A 24,550-nucleotide genomic window follows, 5' to 3' on the forward strand; every position below is an offset into this window, starting at 1 on the left:
ATCGAAATATTATTTGTCCTTCAGACAATACAGAAGATCAGACGGTTTGCCCTTGGGAACTTTTATTGCATAGTATGTCAAAGAACTACAATAAAATGAAAACAATAAAAAAAAATTCATGCTTCAAAGAATTGCAAAGAATTAAAAGGAAAGGTCTAAAGCAAAAGTTCTTAACCATTGTTTTTTTTTTTCATCTATGAACCCCTCTTTGAATATTATTTTATTTTTGTAGACCCCGTAGCCATTTGATGTTTATAAACAAGTTTTATAGGTACTTCTTTCAAAATTCCTATTCTGTTTTTCACACGTTGACTTGTGTAGGTTGAACATTAGAGAAATAAACCTATTTCTTGCAACAAATACATCTAAAGCAGAATTTTTTCAGGGCCCCTTAAAATAATATTGCAGATTTTCAATTTACTATTTTGTTTGCTTGGACCCACAAAAATCTTATATGGAACCCTATAAGCGTCATATAGACCCCAGTTGAGAACCACTGGTCTAAGGGGTCAGTGAGATAAAAACCAAAGTGACAATTGATAACAGAGATTACAAAAAAAAAAAGATCTACCAATATCTTGAATGTAGCTTGGTTAAGAACCCTACATCATGCTGCAGTATAAGTCATATATGTGTGTACACACACATAAATGTGCACATGCATATATATATATATATATATATATATATATATATATATATATATATATATATATATATACATACACATATATTTTGCCAGCTGAGTGGACTGGAGCAACGTGAAATGAATTTCAAGTTGCTCCAGTTCACTCAGCTGGCAAAAATGAGTAACGCTGCGATGGACTGGCGTCCCATCCAGCTGGGGGACACATACGCCATTGAAACCGGGAAACCAGGCCTATGAGCCTGGCTAGGCTTTAAAAGGGCGCATTTATTTTTATCATTATACATTTATGTGGGCGGGGAGTGGGGATCATTGACATTGAAATGGTTGCAAGTAGTGATGAAAGAGCTTTGACAAACAAAAAGAAAACAAATGACTTACTGTTTAACCAAATTAAACATAAAATCAATTAGGTAATTGGATATTTAACCAATTGACTAATAATAAAGGAGTTGAATTGAACCAGTGCATGTGTTAATAATATTGGCATAATGACTCTCCCTAGACACAATGAAATTTGTTTCAATACATGAATTCACATAAAGAATCTAGCAAACCAAATACAAAAATGAAATGTAAGATGGTTGGTGTCAGGAAGGGCATCCAGCCATAAAAACCCTGCTAAAACAGACAGTGAAGCCTGGTGCAGTCTTCTGCCTAGCCAGTCCTTGTCAAACTGTCCAACTCATGATAGCATGAAAAACAGATGTTAAATGCTGATGATGATATACATATACATACATACATTCATACATACGTGTGTGTGTGTGTGTGTGTGCCTTGCTATGTTAAAAGCACCTAGTACACTCTGTAAAGTAGTTGATGTTAGGCAGGGCATCTAGCTGTAGAAACCATGCCAAAACAGACAACTGGAGCCTAACTAGATTTGTAAAATGAAAAATTCGTATAGTGGAGTATTATCGTCCATAAAAAACAATGAATATGCCTTTAATTGGTTCCCACTAAGGAAGTTGATTCTTAAGCTTTCTGAAATTGAAAAAAAAGTTAAGATGAAAATAGCAATATTCAAGAGTATAATTTCTTTATTAAATCACAAATTATAGAATGAAAAAATAGAAAAACATATATAAAACAAAAACATTCAACTCATGAAATTTAATTCCTATCCATCATGTCTGCCGTCGTTGGTGCCTCATGAGCACATGTCAATTCCTTTTGTTGAGTTTCTTCTTGTTTCGATGTTTGGTCTGCATTAGTTATCTTCATTAAGAAATAATCTGAAGTTGTTTGTTGATAAGATTTCTTCTTCATTTCATGGTAGATTTCATGTTCATTTAGCTTTTTTGCAGAGAAGCATCTTTCAGGCGATTCTTCATCTTCTTCTTCACATTCAAACTTTCCCATTTCTAGCAATTCTTCGTTTGTGATTTCATCACTGTCAGCATAAAGAACTTCTTTAACATCTTCAGGTGAAATTTCAAAATTCAATTCCTTTGCAATGTTTATGATCGTGTCAGTTTCTGTTTGAAGACCTTCATGAAGGTTATCAAATCCTTGAAAATTGTCAATTAATTTGGGGACGAGATTTTTCCAAATTCCTTTCATTTTCCTTACGGTGATTTTATCCCATGCTTTCTTTATCACTTTTATTGCATCAGGGATGTTGAAACTCTTCCAAAATTCTTGAATCGTAGGACCATTCTCTTTATCAGTCACTTCGATGAGTCTTCCAAAGGTGAAATGGAGATAGTACAATTTAAACGATGAAATGGCTCCTTGATGCATAGGCTGCAATAAAGATGTTGTATTGGGAGGTAAAAAAACAACATTAATATTTTGATGATGATGATGATGCTTTAAAAATGCAGCATGACTGGGGGCATTATCCATTATTAAAAAACTCTTGAAAGGAATTTTTTTTATCCTTACAATATTTTTCTACTCCGGGAACAAAGTGATTAGAAAAATCAATCTTCAAATAGAGTTACTGTCACCCAAGCTTTTTTGTTATGCTTTCAGATTGCAGGAAGCTTCGTCTTATCAATTCCTTTTAAAGCACGGGGGTTTTCAGATCGATAAATAAGCATGGGCTTGAGTTTGCAGTCCCCTTCACAATTTCCTCTCAGAAGCAATATTATCCTATCTTTTGCAGCTTTGAATCCTGGCGTTGAAGATTCTTCCCTCGCAATAAAAGTCTTTGAAGGCATTCGTTTCCAAAATGGGCCCGTCTCATCCACATTAAATATTTGAGACAGCATAAAGCCTTCTTCTTCAATCGAATCTTCTAATTGGTGAGGAAAGGTTTCTGCAGCTTTTTGATCTGCGTTAAACGATTCTTCTTGGATCTTCACATTGTGTAGATTTGCACGTTTTTTGAAACGGTCGAACCAACCATTGCTCGCTAGAAATGTTTCCATTTGATCCATCTGATTTATCCAAAGGATAAAGTTAAAAAGGGAAATTACTTTACTGCAAATTATCACCTGACTAAGTGGCATATGAAGTCTATGGATTTGGTCGTTAATCCAAGCTGTCAAAAGTTTTTCTGTGCCTTAAATAAAACTTTCATTATCTTTTCTTCGTAACTAAGTTGAATTTAGAGCTTGACTTCCTTTAACTTTATTTAAATAATCTTCCTTTTGTTTCAAGATGGTACACACAAATGAAGGAGCCATATCAAATTTTTTTTTATAAATCTTTAACAGTTGCACCTTTTTTGTGTTGTTTAATCAATTTGTATTTTATTTCTAAAGTAATTGCTTTACATTTCATCTTATCCTTGCTTTGCATGTCAGAATTCTTTCTTTTTGAAGCTATGATAAGGGTATTCAAAAAATTAAAGATGTGTAAAAAAAAAAAAAAAAGATGAATGGAATGAAGGAAGATAAAATGCGAGCTAGCGTGAAAGGAGTTGGGCAGGCACTGACACACTTCAAATGCAAAAAGCAGTTGCAGGTGATTGCTTGAGGTAACAGGTGCTGCCAGACCGAAAGTGACGCTCATTGCCATGGTAACTAATTTTTTCGTTTTCCATCTATAATTCGTAAAGATGAGGTTTCATAAATCGGGGTTACGTAAAGCAAGGTATGCCTGTATATCATCATTTAATGTCTGCTTTCCATGCTGGCATGGGTTGGACTATTTGATGAGGACTGGCAAGTCGGAAGGCTGCACCAGGCTCCTGTCTGATTTGGCAAGGTTTCTACAGATGGATGCCCTTCCTAACGCCAATCACTCTGAGTGTGTAGTGGGTGCTTTTCATGGGAGCCAGTCAGGTGGCACTGGCATTGGCCATGCTGGAATGGTGCTTTTCACGTGCCACCAGCACTTGTGCCAGTCAGGTGGCACTGGCATCGGCCACACTTGAATGGTACTTTTTACGTGCCTCCAGCACAGGTACCAGTCAGGTGGCACTGGCATCGGCCACAACTATGATTTCACTTGGTCCAACAGGTCTTCACCAGCATGGCATATTGCTCGACAATTGAAGGGTGCTTTTAAATGGGCCAGTTATGCGACACTGGCATCAGTCACAGTTACGATCTCACTTGGCTTGCCAGGTCTTCTCAAGCATAGCATATCTCCAAAGTTCTCTGTTGCTTGTCATTGCCTCTCTGAGGCCCAATGTTCAAAGGTTGTGCTTCACCACCTCATCCCATGTCTTCCTGGGTCTACTTCTTTCACAGGTTTCCTCCACTGTTATATGTATATGTGTTTTCTTTGCCTTTTAACATGCTATGAGGTCAATATTGTATGTATATATCTATGTGTGTGTCTTTGTGATTGTCCCCACCACCACCACTTGCCAACAATTTGTATTGGTTGGTTTACATCCTCTTAACTTAGTGGTTTGGCAAAAGGAGACTGATAGTACCAGGATTTAATATATATATATATATACTAGCAGAAATACCCGGCTTTGCCCGGGTTAAAGAAAATAATGAAATCTAAAAACGTCGTCTAGACTACGCAACCCTCAACTGTTAGTAGCTACGATACCATATTTCTACATTAATAACTCTCCAATCCATGCCAGCATGGAACATAGACATTAAGTGGAATGCCAGTTTCTCATCTAGGAGGGCCTTGAAATCAATGTTACCAACTGGGGACTATGTGTGTCGTAGTGATAATAAAAAGACCCAAGGAGGTCTGCAACGAAATAATTTTACTCAACACTTTGCAAGTGAATCAGTGGAGGCAAAGATGTGTCTCATTTACTTGACAATTTATGCACCACATTTGCAGAAATCACAATGAAAGTATATCTGAAAGGGTAGTCTTACACTGTTGTACCGTTGAATTACAAATAATGCTCATCTGTTATGTTCGGGTTAAAATTTCATCAACATCAAAAATATATGAATTTTCATGGGAGTTATGGCCGTTATACATAGAATATAATTTCCAAATTTCATAAAGATCCGTTCAGTACTGTTGACGTAGTTTTGGATAAGAAAACAAATGACTAATGTGTGTGTTTGTGTGCATGTGTTTGTGTGTGATGGGTGTATATATGTATAGATATCTGTATGCATGTATATATATATGTATATATGTGTACATATTACATGTACATCTATATATATATATATATATATACATCTACACATGTGTATACATATACATGTATGCATATAGATCTATATCTATATATATATATATATATATATATATCTATGCATATACGTGTACATATACATGTATATGTATACATATACATCTCTCTTTCTCTCTCTCTGAAAGTATCTGTCATTACAGTATCGAAATGTGATTGTTTCAGTTAGTGGAATAACGTGTACATATACATCTATATGTATACATATACATCTCTCTCTCTTTCTCTCTCTTTCTCTCTCTCTCTATCTTTCTCTCTTTCTCTCTCTCTCTATCTTTCTCTCTTTCTCTCTCTCTCTCTCTTTCTCTCTTTCTCTCTCTTTCTCTGAAAGTATCTGTCATTACAGTATCGAAATGTGATTGTTTCAGTTAGTGGAATAGCTTCATTTTTAAAGTGAAAGTATTTGACATGAGTGTTTTTGTTTCACTTTTGACACGTAAAACTTAAATAGTGGAGGAGATATTATGTTGCTGTGGGCTCGAACTCTGCAAGAAGTTAAAATTTTTTTTGACTAAAACACAACTGGAACCCTAAGTAAGGCATCTGTAAAATTTGAATGAAATTGGTTGCGTAGTTCTCGAGTTTTAGGGATTCACACAGACAGACAGACAGACACACATTCTCATTTATATATATATATATATATATATATATATATATATATATATATATATATAAGTACTGGGATTGATTTGTCTGGCTAAGCTCTTCGAGGCAGTGCCCCAGCATGGCCATAATCCAACAAATGAAACAAGTAAAAAGATAATGGATTAAAGACAAAACATTATTTTTTTAATATTTTTATTTTCAAGCCCTATTTAACTTTCTAGATATAAAGATGCAACCAATATGTTCATTTCCCCTTTTAAATCAACTCACGCTTATTATTATGCACAAAACTGATATATTTAACTGTGGATGGTGGAGACATGGTAAATTATGCAATACTGTGACACAAATATGGTGCTAGACTCCTGATAATTCTTTTATGGATGGAACCCTTCCTACAGTAAACAGTGTGTAATACTACATGTAACTCCCCTTGACACAGTTTACCTAGTTTATTATCTTGCCATAAATTATTGATTTTTGACTTAGACACAAAGCTACCTGAGCTATAAATTATTGTCTTCAGGAACACGTGTTTTCCTTTTTTTTAAAAATATTTTTGATCTTTTTCTTTTTATCCGCTGCAATTCCTGCGAGGTGTTGCCGTGCGAGATGGGTATATGTAATGAATTTTGTGTGCATGCATGTTTGTTTGTGTGTATTTGTGTGTTTGCTTGCACATGTGTTATTATGCTGTTAAATGTCTTTCTCTTTCTGAACGTAACAACAGCATGCAGCAGGGCTTATTTTTTTTTTTTTTCATACTCTTATCAAGTTCGGAGGTCAACATTAAAAGTTAATGAAACATTCATGAATTATTCTATATCCTGCTGTTCAAAGCCTTGTGAAAAGGAACTATGCACCTTCATGACATTTATTTACAGTTATGCGAAGTGAGCTTTTAAGAGTTACATGAAATTTGTCAATAGTATCTACAACGAAGGTTTCATTGACTGGCTACAAACCTCTAGTATTTTAGTGAATTATGTATTGTACCTTGCTGCTCAAATGCCTATGACAGTCAAATATGCATCATCATGGTATCTATTTGCAGTTATGTGAAGTGGGCTATTGAAAGTTAAATGAAATTTGTCAATGGTACATACAAGGAAGTTTTGCTGGCAAGATAAAAACCTTTAACATTTTGGTGAGTAGGCCAATATCATGCTGACTTAGCTTCCTAGACCTTTTTTCTTCTTCTTGAGAACGTAAACAAATGTATATATTCATTGATTTGCCCATTGTTAATAGCGGGTGAAAAAAATAAGATATAAATTTATTGAAAGCAGAATCTGCATTTTATGAATTACTTTCATATGGTTCCAGGTTCAGTTCACTACATGGTACCTTGGGCCAGTGTCTTCTGCAATAAGCACAGGCTGATCAAAGCTTGCGAATGGATTTGGTACATGGAAACTAAAAGAAGCCCATCATATATATATATAGATGCACACACACAGGTGTGACTCTGTGGTAAGAAGCTTGCTTCTCAACCACATGATTCCAGGTTCAGTCCTGCTGCGTGGCACCATGGACAAGTGTTTTCTACTATAGCCTCAGGCCAAAGCCTTGTGAATGAATTTGGTAGACAGAAACTGAAAGAAGCTCATCATATGTGTGTATATGTGTATTCATAAATGTATATGTATATGTGTGTGTATACATATATATATATATATATATATATATATATATACACACACACATATACATACATACACATACACGTGTGTGTGTCTGTGTTCATCTTTGTGTATGTATTTATCCCCCACTACCACTTGACAACTAATTTTGGTCTGTTTATGCCCTTATAACCTAACAGTACAGCAAAAGAGGCCAACGGTATAAGTAACAGGCTTAAATTGATACTGGGATCAATTTGTTCAACTAAACCCTTCAAGGTGGTGGCCCCTACATTGTCGAAGTTCAATGATTGAAACAAATAAAAAATAAGATAAGAAAGATTAATGTAAACAAACCTGTTTCTCTACTTGACTTGTAGAACTTGATAGAACTTGTAGAACTTGATTTGTAGAACTGATTTGGATCAGTAGAATCCTTAGAGTATCTGACAAAATGCCTTGTGGTATTTAGTAACAGTTTCTTTATGTTTTGAGTTCAAATTCTGCTGAGGTCAGTGAAATTTGCTTTTCATCCTTCAGGTGTTCATAAGATAAATGACCTTTTAATTACTAAGGCTGATTAAGCTGGCGAGCAGACAGAATCGTTAGCATGCCAAGCAAAATGCTTAGTAGCATTTCATCTGTCTTTTAAGATCTGAGTTCAAATTCCACCGCGGTTTAACTTCACCTTTCATCCTTTCTGGGTTAATAAGACAAGTAACTGTTGACCACTGGGATCAATGTAAATCGACTTACACCCTCCCCCAAAATTTATGGCTTTATGCTAAAATTTGGAACCTAGGGATGAACTGGCAGAATTGTTAGCATGCCAGGGAAAATATCTAGTGACATTTTGTGTCTTGAAGTTCTGAGTTCAAATGCCTCTGGGGTTGACTTTGTCTTTCATCCTTTCGGGATCAATAAAATAAGTACCAGTTGAGCGCTGGAATTGATGTAATCGACTTAGCCCCTCCCCCAAAATTGCTGGCTTTGTGCCAAAATTTGAAACTAGTTACTGTTGCTGATTAATCAACTGTACCCAGATTTCAACCACCACCAAAAAGTGGTTTTCAACTGGGGTCCAGATAAGATTTTGGGAGTTCACACAGCAAAATAATAAATTGGATATTTTAAGGGCCTCTGGAAAATATTTTCAGGGTCTCTGGAAAATTTGATTTTAGATGTATTTATTGGTATAACAATTTACATGGTTCAACCTACACAAGTTAATGCAGGGAAAAACCAAATAAGAAATTTGAAAGAAGTTTTTAAATTAGTTTTTAAACATCGAATGGCTATGAGGAGTCCACCAGAATAAAATAGTAATCAAAGAGTTCCATAGATAAAAAAATAGTTGAGAACCCCTGGATTGAACCCATCAAGGCAGTGCCCCAGCATGGTCACAGTTCAATAACTGAAACAAGAAAAAGACAAAAGATAAAACTTAAAAGGCTTCAGTCTTATGGCTCTGTATTTTATACTGAAAAATTCAGTGAAGGTCATTTTCAATATCTCTAGTTATTGATTGATTTCCAGTGAATTGTGTGGCAATTTAGGTTGGACAGAATTTGTGTATTGTTGTTTAGCAACGTTTTTTTTTTTGTTATTGTTTTATTAGTTTCAGTCATTGAGCTGTAGCAATGCTGGGGCACCACTACCTTCATATTGTGTTCAAATTTTGGCACAAGGCCAGCAGACACTAGTATTCATGGTTTGATGTAGACATGATGTATCTGTTGTATTTATATTTATATCTTAACCTTATGTACTTTCTAAAATCTCTGATGAAGCCTAGAGAAACACTCAAGTACCTCAATTTCGTCTACTAATTACTTCAGTCCACTGGAGGGATAAAGGTAGAATGAGGTTTTTTGCCTCTTGGCTGAAACAGCTGTAAGATATTAATCCCAATCTCTATTGCTATTTGCTATATGTTATATTTTAATAATTACTGATATTTTATATTCTATATATTATATATGTAAGGCATAATATGTCATATATGTATGTATATTGTTATAATTGTTCTTTTAGTAAATAAATAAATTGACATAATATAATGTCTATAAGTTGATGAATACCACCTATTAATCCCCTCCATTTTCTTATTGCTCTATAAGTTAATGGTAAAATAACTCTTTACCTTCACCCATTTATTACACTTGGTAATGTAATTGCCATGCAATGAAAAAATACTTGTGTAATAATAATTGGGTATTCTACCATCAGTGGAGGTGCAATGGCCCAGTGGTCAGGGCAGCGGACTCGCGGTCGTAGGATCGCGGTTTCGATTCCCAGACCGGGCGTTGTGAGTGTTTATTGAGCGAAAACATCTAAAGCTCCACGAGGCTCCAGCAGGGGATAGTGGTGAACCCTGCTGTACTCTTTCACCACAACTTTCTCTCACTCTTACTTCCTGTTTCTGTTGTGCCTGTAATTCAAAGGGTCAGCCTTGTCACACTGTGTCACGCTGAATATCCCTGAGAACTACGTTGAAGGTACACGTGTCTGTGGAGTGCTCAGCCACTTGCACGTTAATTTCACGAGCAGGCTGTTCTGTTGATCGGATCAACTGGAACCCTTGACGTCGTAAGCGATGGAGTGCCAACAACAACAATTCTGCCATCAGTACATTGGATAGATACTATCCCTTAGTTGGTTGGATTCACAACCTCTAACTTTCTTGAATTTAAAATATATATATATGTATAAATATATATATATATATATATATATATATATATATATATATATATATATATATATATATATATATATATATATACATATCTGTAAATATAATATGTGACAATTATTCGGTAGCCTTGATAAGACTCCGAGTTTTGGATGTCGGGGCGGAAACCCACACCGGCATCTCTTCAGTTATTGAGCCATCGAAAAAAGTGCTACGAAAATGACCGTTAAAACAAGGGGAAATTACTGTGTGCTTGACAAAAGAGCTAAGTAAGGGGAGAGAGTAAGCGTGTGGTTTTTGTGTGTTGTGTACATATATAGACGTGTTTTACTCTTATTGTGAAACTGATTGAGAAAGAGATCCTCAAACAGGATTGGCCTAAATATCTTTCCACACCAGACATTGACATCAAACACAAACATTTCATGTCCATAATACAAGCCATATGTGACAAATCTGTCCCATTGTGCAAGGCCAACATACACAAAAACAGGATCCCCAGAGAATGGAAGATTCTTATGAGACAAAGGATAAAGAAGTCTCGATGGAGAGAGTGCTATTGGAAATTGAGAAACATGTGCATCAGTCTTATGAAAAGGAGAGACCGAATAAAGAAGCTTGTGTTATAGAAAATATCAAGTCAAACCCTAAAGTTTTCTTTAAGTTTGCCAAAGAAACAGCCTCAATACTCCACAAGATAGGACCCCTCTTCCAAAAAGATGGCTCCCTCGCAGGAAACCTCATGCGGATAAGTGAAACACTGAACAAACAGTTCCAAAGTGTGTTCACTACACCGCTGGAACACAAGCAAGTGAATAAACCAGAGGATTTCTTTGCCACATTACCCAAAACCAAAGAGGTTAAAAAAATTGAATACATAAACATTGAAGAAGATGTAATGCTGGCCATAGATGAGGTTGACACAAACTCAGCTGCTGGCTCGGATGGGTTCCCAGTGGTCCTACTCAAATCATGCAAGCGAGCTCTTACAAAACCACTGCAGCTTCTCTTCCAGAGCTTCTTTGCAAATGGTAAGCTCCCAGACAAACTGAAGGAAAGGATAATATGCCCTATCCATAAGGGAGGAAGCAGAGCCTATCTCTCTGACCTCACATGTCAGTAAAGTCATGGAACGAATAGTCCGCAAGAAACTAATCATGTTCCTAGAAGAAAATGACTTGCTGACTGACACCCAGCATGGATTTCGTCCAGGTAGAAGCTGTCTGACACAGTTCCTGCAACACTATGACTGGGTATTAAAACAGCTGCTGAATGACTCAAGCGTAGTTGTGATATATCTTGACTTTGCAAAAGCCTTTGACAAAGTTGACCATGGTATGATATGTCACAAACTGCGTGATCTTGGCATATGCAGAAAAATTGGAGAATGGCTGCACAACTTTCTAAATGATAGACATCAGGTAGTAGTGGCCAATGGAGCCACCTCCAAGGAAACGCAGATAGCAAGTAGTGTTCCATAGGGCACTGTCTTGGGGCCCATTGCTGTTCATAGTGGCCCTCTCAGACATGCCCTCGGCTGCTCAGATAGCTACCCTTGCTAGCTATGCAGATGACACAAAAGTCTCTCAGACAATACAAAATCCTGGAAATATTGCTCATCTTCAACGGGAGTTGGACGCAATATACAGGTGGGCTGAGGACAACAACATGCAGTTTAATGCAGGAAAATTCCAGGCCCTACACTACTAGCACACAAAGCTAAACGACATGCAGACAGGTTACACTGGCCCAGGAGGAACTGAAATCCCTCAATCAAAATCAGTGCATGACCTGGGCATTGATATGAGCAATGATGCATCTTTCCAGGTGCATATTACCAATTTGGTAATAAAATGCAGACGGCTTTCTAATGCAAACCATTTAAAAGTATAGTGGGTGTTTTTTATGCGGCACTAACACCAGTGAGGTCACCAAAAATATATAAATATAGGGAATAGCCTTTATTTTTTTATTTGTGTTTTGTTAAATACACAACTATGTTCAAGTGTTTTTTTTTTTTGTTTTTTTTTTCCTTTTTTCTTATTAGTTTTTTGCATTTGATTTGAAACAGTAGAGTCCCTAAATCCATATCTGATATTTCTAGATCGTTAGTTTCATCTTCAAGAATTGAATATATTCGGTATTTGGGTTGTTTGTGTAGACTTTCTTGTCAAATGTATTTGACCATTAAATGGTCAAAATTTGACCACAGCAAATAAACCAGCACAACTGCTGGTGCATAATGCTAACAGTCAAAAATTTTGAGCATGAAAATCTACACAAATTCAATCAGTATATAATCAATAAAAATATCAAATGTTTTCAGTTCATTATCATTTAATGTCTACGTTCTATGCTTGCATGGGTTGGATGGTTTGACCAGATCCGATGTGTCCAAGAACCGCATCAAGCTCCAATGTCTGTTTTGGTATGATTTCTGTAGCTGGATGCCCTTCCTAATGCAAACCATTTTACAGTGTGGACTTGGTACTTTCCTCATGCTACCGGCACTATTGAAGTCAACATGCAGTTTGCAAGACTACAAACCATGGGGGGTGGGGGTAGGGTTCAGCTTCATGTTACGGAACAAGGGAATTACTGGGGGATGGCAGAGCCAGTTTCTGTACAGAGAAGAGGGGAGAAGGGTCTGTGTGTCTACTCACACATAGTAGGGAAAATGTGGAGAGAGAAAGAAAAAAAAAATTATCAGTAGGAGCTGCAAGATATGGAACATGGTGACAAGGTGCCAAAGGTTATGAAAAAATCCAAAAGATAAAATTTGAACATCATCGTGTTTTAAATGAAATGTGTGTGTTTTTTGTGTGTGTTTACACATGTGGCATGTAACTTAATGGCTCAACAAATAGAGATTGATAAAATAAATACTGGACTTGAAAACAAGTTCCAAGGTTGAAATAACCGACTGGATTCCAGTGACTGAAACCATTCAACGAATGAAAAGAGTAAATTATATTAAAGCAAAATAAAATAAATGTAAAACAACAGCAACAACAACAGCTAAAAATAAACTCCATTACTAAAGGGGAAAAAAGTAGCCAAAATTGTTTTGGCTATGAAAAGGGGGTGATTTACAGTAACAAGATCTAATTACAAGATAATAATTGGATGTGTAGGGTAGTGACATCAAACAGTATTGCAAGTTGAACACTGAGCATAATTAAAACCAATCTAAGGAAATACTAACGAAACAAATAAATTAGCAAATGTCATGAGGAGTTGTCTCCCGTTCGTGAAATATCGATTTTTTTTTTTATTACATTATAGAAAAATGTAATAAAAAATATTGATTTATGTGAATCTTAAAACAAAAACACAAGCAAAATGTGATTAAAAGGAAAAAAATTAATTTTTCTATTTTTTTCTTTTTTTTTCTTTTTTGGTTAATGAAAACCAAATTGTAGAACATTCAAAATTATCTTCGTTTGGAAACATCACCACCACCATGAACATAATTACTATTACCCCTATCTCCATCATCATCATCATCATAATCATCATTATTCCTATTTCCATCATAATGATAATCATCACCATTTTCAGCCGCATCTCTGTCATCATCATCATTATCATCATCATCAAGAACATCATCATTATCAAGAGTGTCATCTCTATCATAACTGTTATCACCACCACCACCACTTTCTTTTGCACCATCACCATCACAGTCATCTTCATTATCATCATGAGCTCCAGCATTCCCTTATAACCATCCTCATCATCATCATCTTTTCTCCCTCTTCCTCCTCCTCTTAAACATCATCTTCACTATCACATTCATTCCCATCTTAACCATCCCTGCAACCCTCCTAATCACCATTATCGTAATTGTCATCATTATCATTGGCATTACTACCTTTGTCATCACCATCTTTCATGTCATCACCATTACCAATACTCCAATCTCCACAGTGACAATGTCAACAATGACCACCCCCACCCCCACCATCATCATCACCTCTACCATCATCGCCACCACCATCATCATCATTATCTCCAACATCATCATTAGTGCTATTGATAGTAGCAGCAAAAGCAGCAGCAACACATTGATCATTCAAATTTCCATACTTGCATATATTAATGCAGTTGTTCCCAACATTTTCATCACCAAGGACCCCTTTTTATTGAAATGGATTTCCCCCCACGGACCCCACAAACTTCAGAAATTTCAATCTACTCAATAATCCAATTTTGCTAGTTCACAACAAACTTGTTATCTCTGTTTCGTCACTCAGTTGAAATATACCATCATCATCATCATCATGTACATCATCATCATTTAATGTCTACTTTACCATGCTTGCATGGGTTAAACGGGATTTGGTTGAGGCAGATTTTCTACAGCAGGATGCCTTTCCTGTTTCCAATCCTGGCCAGACTTGTTTTTCTTGGAAGACTAGAAATGATCAACATTGCTAGCATAAGAATAATGCATGTTTGCAAGCATCATGTGATATCAAGACAAGAGCACACACACATACTTTATATTTATATATATCTCTCTCTCTCTCTCACTATACATACATACATACATGATGATGGCTGTCCACTCATGACCGAGGAAGACCATTGCCGACCTTCAGGAACATTGTGCGCTCTAGGACTAACTTATATTTTGCATTTGCGGCTCCGCTGGTGGCTACTGAGCCCTGCTCTTGACAAGCATGCACAACTGCAAACATTGCAGATTAAGCTTTCCCCATTCACTATACGAGCCGTGCGCTTTCGCGCAGCTCACTTAAGTTCTTCATGCTGGATACGTGCTCTCTCAAAAGTGTTGATCCCTTCCTTAACCTGCTTCCTCCATCCGTGGCGATGACAAGCATTGTTCTCCCAGTCAGTGTCCTGCATATCACAAGCCTTTAATGAGGACTTGACACAGTCCTTAAATCGCAGCCTTGGTTTCTGCCGGAGTCTTCTGAAGGAGACATACATACATACATACATACATACATAGTTAGGGTAAATCCCAGCTGTTTCCTCTTGAAGCACATCTGCTTATTCCATTATTCTTTTCTACTCTAGGCACAAGGCCCGAAATCTTTAGGGTGGAGGCCTGTTAATTAGATCGACCCCTCTGATACTTAATTTATCAACCCTGAAAGGATGAAAGGCAAAGTCAACCTTGGCGGAATTTGAGCTCAGAGCATAAAGACAGACAAAATACGGCTAAGCATTTCACCCGGCATGCTAACATTTCTGCCAGCTCACCGTCTTATGCTTATTCCATTATTCCAATCAATATGTGACCACAGTTGCTGTTGTATGTTAGTCAAAATACATATTAAAATTGAGAATTATGGAAATATCATTTGCAGCTATTAATGACCTGTACTTTGTTATGCAATCATGATATACAATAAAGTATATCAAATGCTGTGTTCTACTGTGTTAGCAGTGATATTACATCACTTGTTAGGGTTATCTCTTCAGATTTTCTATAGATATTATAGCCAGCACTGATTTTGTTATAATGTAATAGCACTGCTAACACAGGAGAACACAGTATTAATTTAGAAAAGTGTTTGATATACTTTGTAGTATATTGTGGTTGCGTAACAAAATACAGTGTCCCTATAGGTCATTAGTATTTACGTACCAGCTTCCAGGAATGTGTTTAATACTCTTTTACTCTTTTACCTGTTTCAGTCATTTGACTGCAGCCATGCTGGAGCACTGCCTTTAGTCGAGCAAATCGACCCCAGGACTTATTCTTTGTAAGCCTAGTACTTATTCTATCGGTCTCCTTTTGCCGAACCGCTAAGTTACGGGGATGTAAACACACCAGCATCGGTTGTCAAGCGATGTTGGGGGGGACAAACACAGACACACAAACATATACACACACATACATATACATATATACGACGGGCTTCTTTCAGTTTCCGTCTACCAAATCCACTCACAAGGCTTTGGTCGGCCCGAGGCTCTAGTAGAAGACACTTGCCCAAGGTGCCACGCAGTGGGACTGAACCTGGAACCATGTGGTTGGTAAGCAAACTACTTACCACACAGCCACTCCTGCGCCTAATATGTAAAATTTGTATATCTAGTAATGTTACAACACTATATTTAGTGGCTATTTAAGCAATGAGTTTGTAGATGGTTAATGGGTCGGATGGGTGCTGAAGAAGGAGCAAATACTCCTAAAATGTGGCATATACACCTGTTACTTCTTTTTCTTCTTTGTTGTTTTCATTAGGCATCTCAGATATGAAATATCATAACAAAATAGGTGGTGACTATAATTTCTATTGGAAATCTGTAGAGATAATCTTAACAAGTGATTATTTGCAGAATTATTGTATAAAAACACAGGTAAGTGGAAATTTTTTTCCATTACATGTTTCATTTGTTAATAGCAAATGTAATGGAGAATAAATAATACCAAAAGATTTCCACTTGCCTGTTTTATTATATGTATGTATATATGTATGCCAGGCTACTTTCAGTTTTCGTTCCTCTCACAAGGCTTTGATTGGCCTAAAGCTATAGTAAAGGCTAAAGTGGCATGAATTTTAAATCTGGGCTTTATGCTTTTGATTCTTCAAACAAGTGAGGAAAATGCAAAAATGTCTGCAAACATATCAAAATATGATTGATTTACAGTACATCAAGATTTGATTTGTTGCCAAACTGAAAAAAAATGGAATTTCACATTTTCAATTTTCATTACCAAATACAGAATCCTGTGATATTTTCTTCTATTCACATGTGGAAACAAGCGATATATTCTTTTTTTAATATTACATGTAAAAAAAGTACATGAATTTAGAAGCAAAACAATCAACTAACAACCTAAAAGTAAATGATAGAGTAGAATCTTTAGTGTTACCTGAACCATAAAAGTACATTTAAAGGTTATAATGATAATTATCTTGCTAATATTAAATGCAGATTAATAATTCTAGCCAACTGTGAAATAGACAGTGTAATTAAAGATATTTTAGATTCCATCATTTTTAACATTAAACAGTTCACTTCTCTGCCATTATAGAATAATTGTCATTAAGTGGTTCAGTGAAAGAGAGAACAGATACTTTGGTAAATGTCTACAGTATGCCATAGTAGAGTTCTGTTCCTCTATAATCAAATTCTTTCTTGAAAAAGCTTTATAATTCAGTAGAGGTTTTATTCCAATTCATCATTCTGATATTCATCATCATCATCATCATCGTCATCTAACGTCCACTTTCCATGCTAGCATGGGTTGGACGATTTGACTGAAGACTGGTGAAACCAGATGGCTACACCAGGCTCCATTATAATGCAAGCTGTAAAGTCTTTACTATTTTTATGGTAATTTAGGGGGTGGTTAGGGGCTAAATGTAGTGACCAGGTTTGTTTGATGTAGTCCTGGAACACTGCAATAATTGAAGTTTGTTGTGAACAAATAGATTTATATATTTCAGACTTAATTTGGAAGAGATCCTATTTTGCAGAGTTCAGTCTTTACTAGGATGAAGAGCTATTTATTTTATGAAGAATCAATTGATGTACAGTGTTGAGGTGCTGGGAAAGAGAAATAGTCAATTTTTTTAGATATAACTGTACATTTAGTAATAAGTAAATACTACCCTTATCTGAAGTCTAATGACACTTTGTTTCCAACAAGGAACTGCATGCCTGCATGCATCTGCCCTCTGCCTCCCACCTTATAGATATCTGTTACATGCACTGGTACAGACAGGTCTTCCATCTCTCACCAGATTATCCTACCAGGGTCTTACTTTCATTCAATGCAGCAGCTGCGGGGCTGGAAGAGGCTTCATGGCAGTCTCCACACCAAATGGCTGAACGTGATTGGGGAAGATTTCCAGAGACTCAACATCACCTTGGAGGATGCAGAGGAGCTAGCATGGGGCCACTGGCAATGGAGAGCACTGATAGACCTGGTTAGCTCTACCACATGATAACGTCTCTGGGATCACCAATCAGGGATTACCTCAACCCCATTAAGAAAGAGCATGAAACAAGAGAAGCAAGCAACATTGCTTCTCTCGACTTTGTTGTTGTTGCCTTCTCTTTTATTGTCTTGGTTCAACCATTGTGATTTTTACTGGCTTTTGCCCGTGTTCTATACATTAGTTAACTGTTAGATTTATTTATATATAAGGATGTTAATTTTTATATGCCTTACTGTAACTGAGTATGTATAACAGTCAGCATGTTTTTTTTTTCCCGCTAAGTAAAGGTAATGTCTTGCTTTGAATAAGTAGCATTTAGTCAGTATCAGATTGTGTATCTGCAGACCTGCAGACAAACATACATGTGTGTGTGTGTGTGGGGGGGGGGGAGATTTGTTGAAAATCTATTGGTTGCAAGCATATTGACCTGAAAGATATATTCCTTGGTCAAAAGACAAAGCTGAACAATAAACATATCAATGAAAAAGGGGAATATTTGTCAAGATATTAATACCTCCCCCTGAAAAAAAAAATAGATCTCTATAAAAATAATGCAATGATTTACTGATATTTAAATAAACTTTCATGATATTTTAAAATCCTAATATTTAGAAATTGTTAATATAGAAATCAGAATGAAGAGATTATATCAAATCTGTAATCTAACATTGGGTTGAAGAAGTTATTTGCAATATCAATAAAATATAAACACTCATGTCGTGAAAGGATATACTGGATACACAGAAATTAATTGAGGTCAACTACTTAAATATTGGTCAAGTACTTGTGTCCACTGAATTGGTCTGGTCATGTGCCTATGTTAGAAATAGTTATTACAAGGGTAATGGTTGGTGTGGCAATAAATTCACAGAACACAGATGTAGCAAAACAGTCTGCAGCCAATAAGTTGTATTTCTTTAGCTTCTGTAACCAAATCCCACTGCAGTCAGCTTTGCTTGTCATCTTCTTCACAGGTTGATAAAATAAGAGTAGATTAAACTGACTTTATTGCACTTTCAAATTCTGTGGCCATGTGCTTATTTTTGAAAGCCTTCCCCCACCTAATGGTCATAGCTATTACATGGGAGATAACCATTTCATCATAATATGAAGCAGGATTTGAGATTTGAAATTGAAATTAAGGAATTATAAGGAAAGAAGATATCTAGAATTTACTTATTTTAATGCTTTTTTCATTGGTAATTGTAGGACTATTTCATTCTTTTTAGAAATCACTAGCATGACATAACTTGTGACTTATTAAACATTTTATAAAGTGAGATATTTCATTAGAGATGGAAATAATTACAACTCACTGGTGATTCCTGAAATGGGCTTGTTTTTTCCCTTTTCTTAATAGAATGTTAATAGATTAAGAATCAAGAGAATAGAGATTGGCTGTGTGATAAGTAGCTTGCTTACCTACCACATGGTTCCAGGTTCAGTCCCACTGCGTGGCATCTTGGGCAGGTGTCTTCTACTATAGCCTCGGGCCGACCAAAGCCTTGTGAATGGATTTGATAGACAGAAACTGAAAGAAGCCCGTTGTATATATGTATATGTATATATATGTGTGTGTTTGTGTGTCTGTGTTTGTCCCCCTAGCATTGCTTGACAACCGATGGTGGTGTGTTTATGTCCCCGTCACTTAGCAGTTCGGCAAAAGAGACCGATAGAATAAGTACTAGGTTTACAAAGAATAAGTCCTGGGGTCGATTTGCTCGACTAAAGGCTGTGCTCTAGCATGGCCACAGTCAAATGACTGAAACAAGTGAAAGAGTGTTTACATACAGAATAATAACTGTTTCCAGGGAATTCTACCTTGTGAAAATGTCTTATAGTGGCTAATAATTTTGGCTTTAGCTTACAAACAACTTCACAAGCCATTTTCCAATATATTCTTTGAGGTGTGGACATTTGTTTCAGACTGTTATATTTATAGTGGTATTCCTTTGCACATGTAGTGGAACGCATATCTATTCAAAAACACATATGCCTTGACCATCATTAACACTTTAAGATCAATTTTCACTTTTTTTTTGTTGTTATTGTTACTATTGAAGGAATTAAAAGAATCAAATTTTTATTGTGTTTGATGCTATACATAATGAAAATACATACACATATATACTCAGAAAATAATTGAAAAATATATTTCATTTAAAAAATAAATTGCTTTTACCATTTTAAAATTACAGTAAGTTACTTCTTTTTTTAAATTAGAAGGAATTAAATTTCAGTCTATTTCATATTTCTGTTGGAAAGAAGAAAGAAAATAAATAGGATAAATACAAGAAAGACAAAAGCTATTGCTTGGAAATAAATTGAAACTACATTTAACTTTAAAAAATAATTTGTTCTTGTCATTTAAAAGAAAAGTGAACATTAAGTTTTACTTTCTATTTTTCTATAAATATGCATTTCTGCAAATATCTGTTTCTGTGAATAGTTTCCATTGAATATATCTTTTGATATGTTTGTTTTTGGTTGTCTGTCTTTTGGCCAGTATGCCTTTAGTGGTTGTGGTTTTGATGAATGTGCTGTATCCAAAGGCTTGAGAGTGGATTTGGCAGATGGAAACTGAAAGAAGCCTGTTGTGTGTGTGTGTGTGTCCTTGTTTTGACATCATGCAATAGTTATAATTGAGCACCACCGTCATACAAGCAGTGTTGCTTGTTTCTTATTTCTTTATTGCCCACAAGGGGGGGGGGGCTAAACATAGAGGGGACAAACAAGGACAGACAAAGGGATTAAGTCAATTACATCGACCCAGTGCGTAACTGGTACTTAATTTATCGACCCCGAAAGGATGAAAGGCAAAGTCAACCTCAGCGGAATTTGAACTCGGAACTAAATGGCAGACGAAATACCGCTAAGCATTTCGCCTGGCGTGCTAACGTTTCTGCCAGCTCGCTGCCTTATGCTGCTTGTTTCTACTCTTTCACAAAAACATGTCCAGCAATGGGGAAATATAATTCCTTGCTTGGAAACAGGTATGGGTTGATGACAGGATGGGCATCCAGCTGTTGAGAATCTACCTCAGCATACTCCATCCGACCCATGCAAACATAGACAAATGGACGTTAAAATGACGACGACGATGATGTGTAATGGTAACATCAGCTGTAGTTGAGCTGTAAACAATGGCTTCACAATCCACAGCTCAGCATACTTTGTAAGCATTCATACAGACACAGGCACACACAAGCGCACGCGCACACACACACAGAGAGGATTCTCCTGATGTAGATGACTGATAAGGTTTCCACAATTTCTTGCTGAACAACCTGCACAGACGATTTGTTTATTGTGACAAAACGTTTATGCTGTCCATTAAGCTCACTCTGTCCATCAAATCAACATTGAAAGTTGTGCAATGTACCAGCATCAGATTTTGAAGTGATCGCAGATCAACGTGAAATGAAGTGTTTTGGTCAAAGACACAATGCACTGCCTGTAATTTCGATTGTGCAACCATGAGTGACACTCTAACCCAGTGTTTCTCAACCTTTTTACCCTTGGGTAACCCTAAAAAGAAGTTACATGTCTCAAGGAACCCCTACTCAAAAAAAAAAAAAATTATATACCATATCTTTCTCATATTTTTTTCATCGTACTTCACATGGTAAATATCATATATATATATTTCGTTTTTGGATTTGGTTTGCAAGATTTTTTATGTGATTTCGTGTGTTGAAGCATATTCTGTTGTGTCTGGGGAGTGTCATTTTCTTATCGTGCCTTAACGGTGAGTGTGTTAAATTTTAAGGCACGATAAGAAAATTACTCTCCCCAGACACAACAGTATATATATATATATATATATATATATATATATATATATATATATATATGTATATATATATATATATATATATATATATGTTTCTCCTCACCCTGAGCGGATAAATCTTTCGCCTTATTGCATATATATATATATATATGTATATATGTATATATATATATATATATATATATATATATATATATATATATATAAGGTGTCCATAAATTACAGGCATCACTCAATATATGCCCAATGGTTGTTATATTATTTTGATAACATAATAGGTTAGATAGGATGATGTCTGTATTGCAATATTACGATCATGGAATTAGCATTAGCTTTCTCGCAGGACCTCTAGGAACCTTTTGCAGAACCCTAGGGTTCCAGGGAACCCCACTTGAGAAGCACTGCTCTAACCCATAAGGCATGTCCCTTCACATATATATATGTATGTGTGTGTGTGTGTACACAGAAGGATGCCCTCAGGACACTGAACCTTTCAGAGAGGATGACAAAGGACCAAGATATTATTTTTTAATCATATACTCTTTTATGTTTTGCTTGTTTCAGTCATTGCACTGAGGCCATGCTGGAGCACTGCCTTGAAGACTTTTTAGTTGTTTGAATCAATCCCACATATGTAATTGATAGGCTTCTCTTAAGGGGGGGGGGTGTATATGAGTGTAGGGAAAGGCATATGACCTAGTGGTTAGGGGTTGCACTTGTTATCATAAGATCATGGTGTATTTTAGGTGCAGGTGTAGCTGTGTGGTAAGAAGTTTGCTTCTCAGTCACATAGTTTTGGGTTCAATCCCACTGCATGACACCTTGGGCAAGTGTCTGCTACTACAGCCTCAGGCCAACCAAAGCTTTGTGAGTGGATTTGGTAGATGGAAACTGAAGTCCTTTGTGTGAGTTGTCCCCCGTCTCTGCTTGACAACTGGTGTTGCTGTGTTTACATCCCTGTAACTTAGTGGTTTGGCAAAAGAAACTGATAGGATAAGTAGCAGGCTTTAAAAAAAAAAAAGTACTGGGGTTGATTCATTTGACTAAAAATTCTCGAAGGTGATGCCCCAGCGTGACCACAGTCTAATGACTGAAACATGTAAAAGGTAAAATGTAAAACATTTAACTTCATGTTGCTGCACCTGTCCATTCAGGTGTAAATGAGTTCCATGAACATATGGGAAGTTAATGTTACAATGAACTGGCATCCTATTCGGATGCAGGGGGTGGGTGGGATGTATTGTAACCCCAGTCACTTATATGCCATAAAAACCCAGTTAAGGTCTGACGTTATGAATTCTAGGGCTTATGACAGACCCCTAATATGGGTGTAGGGGTAACTAAAATGCTATCGGTTGCATCGGTGAAGTGAACAACTTCAACCAGGAATTGAATCCAGGCTTGCAACTTGATACTTTGTTGGCCTCTAACTGACACGTCACAACACCCACGGTTATTTTTTATGCTGTCTTGGCTTACCGAACACCTGGTTTTATTAATGTCAGGTGTTTGATAAACCTAGTTTTGTTATAATAAGCCATGGAGGTGTGAATGTTTTGGCTTTTATCTCAGAGAGAGAGAGATCAGTCCTGAACCATCATATTCCTCTTTTCTTACCACACAACAAATTTATCTAAACTCATGAACTTTACTACATAATTTATGCCAATGCAGGTAACTACTAATTTCCTTAATATCTGTTTTTTTACCAGGTTTAATATTAATGAAATCAATATTAAGATTTATTCTGTCATTGGGAAGAGAGAGGGAGAAGTATTAAGAGGAACAGTAGACAAGTCTTTTCTTTGGATGAAAACATTTTATTTGACAAACATTAACCCTTTAGCATTTAAATCGGCCAAATCCAGCCCAAATATTCTGGTTATTTTTATGTTCAAACTGACCAGAACCAGCTTCTCACATCTACCTTATAATGTCATTCTAAAAAATAAACAATCACATCATTGAAATCTTGAAGTGGTGAGATAATGCATGATTAATTCAAAACAATGTGAATAAATAAGCATTACGTTTGACAGTAATCTGAATGCTGAAGGGTTAATATTAATTCAAGATTTGTTTTGCTGTCTTTGTGTTGAGAGAGGTGTGTTAAAAAGAACAATAGATGTGTCTTTTTCTTAAATGAAAATATTTTGACAACATTAAAGGGAATAACTGGGTCACAACTGACTACAAGGAAACAGCACAGCAATGGTGGTACAGCAAAGTATAGTCGCTCTTCAAATATAACATTCAAAAGGCAAATATCTTAATCGTGTGTGTACGTGAGATCAAGTATCAGAAAGCTTACTGTGTCTGAGACAGAAAAATAATGTGTGAGAGATGTTCTTCATTTTCGAGTTGAGCATAACATGCTGGAAGAAGACAAGCTCTGAAATGATGACATGAAAATGTTTCATATTTACATTGTGGAAAGGGCTCAGAAGAGAAACTGGTGAGTAGCTTACTGATTGGTCAGTTTGAGCCAATCAAAATAATGAGTCAGGCTGTTTGGTTAATTTTGGTGTGGATTTTTATACAAAATACATTTTGGCCAATCAGAATGTATTTTAGCAATTTTTGGCTGTTCTCTGCCATAGCTGTAACTTATAATCAATAGAATCATAGCTGATAAGTACACTGGCCGGACAAAACCATATTAACTGCTCGCCTTTATT

General features: G+C 36.2%; 1 protein-coding gene across 6 annotated transcripts in view; it reads left to right on the forward strand.

Moving 5' to 3' along the window:
- The window catches only part of LOC106876860 (uncharacterized), a 74,756-nt gene that overhangs the window by 40,743 nt on the left and 9,463 nt on the right, over positions 1-24,550 (forward strand). For 2 of the 6 annotated variants that reach the window (XM_052973189.2, XM_014925592.3), the window contains exon 2: positions 6,889-6,981. The exons of 2 other annotated variants lie outside the window; for them this stretch is intronic. The gene's annotated coding sequence lies outside the window, so the exon portion shown is untranslated. Of the gene's footprint in view, positions 1-6,888; positions 6,982-23,416; positions 23,547-24,115; positions 24,328-24,550 lie in introns of those variants that run through there. 2 more of the 6 variants (XM_089363402.1, XM_052973190.2) reach the window with 2 other exon arrangements.

This window comes from Octopus bimaculoides, chromosome 15 (assembly GCF_046866305.1).
Source record: "Octopus bimaculoides isolate indiv1 chromosome 15, ASM4686630v1, whole genome shotgun sequence".
Lineage (NCBI taxonomy): Eukaryota > Metazoa > Mollusca > Cephalopoda > Octopoda > Octopodidae > Octopus > Octopus bimaculoides.